Raw genomic sequence first — 1385 nt, 5'->3', positions numbered from 1 at the left:
GAAATTTTTAAAAAAGCCTACTTTGGAAAATAGCAAAACAGCAAAGTCTATAGCCCGGCTTTTTTGAAAAGTCGAAAATTTTAATTTCTTCCAAAAATGATTTCAATTGATCAGTAAAATTTACTGAATCACAACAAACCTTATCTTACGATGCATGGAAGCGTATTTGAATAAATATTGCCAAAATAGTTGCACAAAGATGCGATTTTAGTGGGGACATCAGAGACAGAATCGAAACCTGCGCACTTAATAATACATCTTATAATTGCATTTCATTAGCATTTATACAAGAATTTGAGCAAATACCCGTGAGCAAAAGTTGCTGATTCCAATTACATTTGTGCCTGAATTTCACTTTTGTAATACAGAAACCCCTTGAAATCTAAATTTTTATTTACGCAATTTAATTAATTAAATATGATACAGAAATAAGAATAATTCACAATAAAACTTTTTATTTACAGTTCTTATGGAATCATGCATTATTACCCTCTGTAAATGACACCTCTGCTAACAAGCGATTTTGTCAAATATCTCATTAAATAATCAATTGAGTATTATTGTTAGTTCCTGTGATAAATAATTGTGCAATATTGTTTCTACATATGAAGAAAGAATTCACTAATACATTTGTGTTCCCTATGGGCACGCCTTTTGTTCTACTGAGCTTATATGCAAATATTTTGAAAGGTTAGCATAAATGCCATGCATGGGTGAATTGGTTTATCATGAATTATTTTATTTTATTTTCACAATCTGCAAACAATCATTTTGACAAAAAACAACATTCAAAGATATTTCCATAAGCGTCAATTGAGTATAATGACCTGAGCGAAAACTTATTCAAACAGCTGCATTCTTGGTATCGTGGAGAAGCTCCATGAATAATCAGGATCATGAACAGCATAGAAATCAATGAAATGATTGTTATTTCATGAAATCAAACATATTCAAGTCATACGATAGACACTCAATTATTCATAAATGTTGACAGCTACAGCTGGAGAAATTCAATTCTACTGGTCGAATAAATGAAATAAACTAATAGGAAATTAATAATTGGAAGATTTTATGGGCATTTCAAACCGTCCTGAAACAATTTCTGTAAATTTATTCCAATTGGACAGAAAATGAAGAAAAATGGACTTGCCCAAAACAAAGAAATATTGCACAACACTTCGCCATTTCAACGAATATCTCACGATAATGCAAAGAACGTTTCCTATATCAAAATTCAACTATCCTGGTGCCGTTTCAAGGGAGTTCCAGATGGGCTGCTTTGCTGTATATTAAGATAGGCGCATGCAAACTTTAAATGCCGATTATTCAACAAGTACGGGTTAGTTTCCCATGCAACATTCTAGAACTTTCTAATTCATCAAACG

Source organism: Trichinella spiralis, assembly GCF_000181795.1.
Source record: "Trichinella spiralis strain ISS 195 chromosome Unknown Scfld2, whole genome shotgun sequence".
Classification (NCBI taxonomy): Eukaryota; Metazoa; Nematoda; class Enoplea; order Trichinellida; family Trichinellidae; genus Trichinella; species Trichinella spiralis.
The sequence above is the reverse complement of the archived record's forward strand: the minus strand, read 5'-3'. Positions refer to the sequence as shown.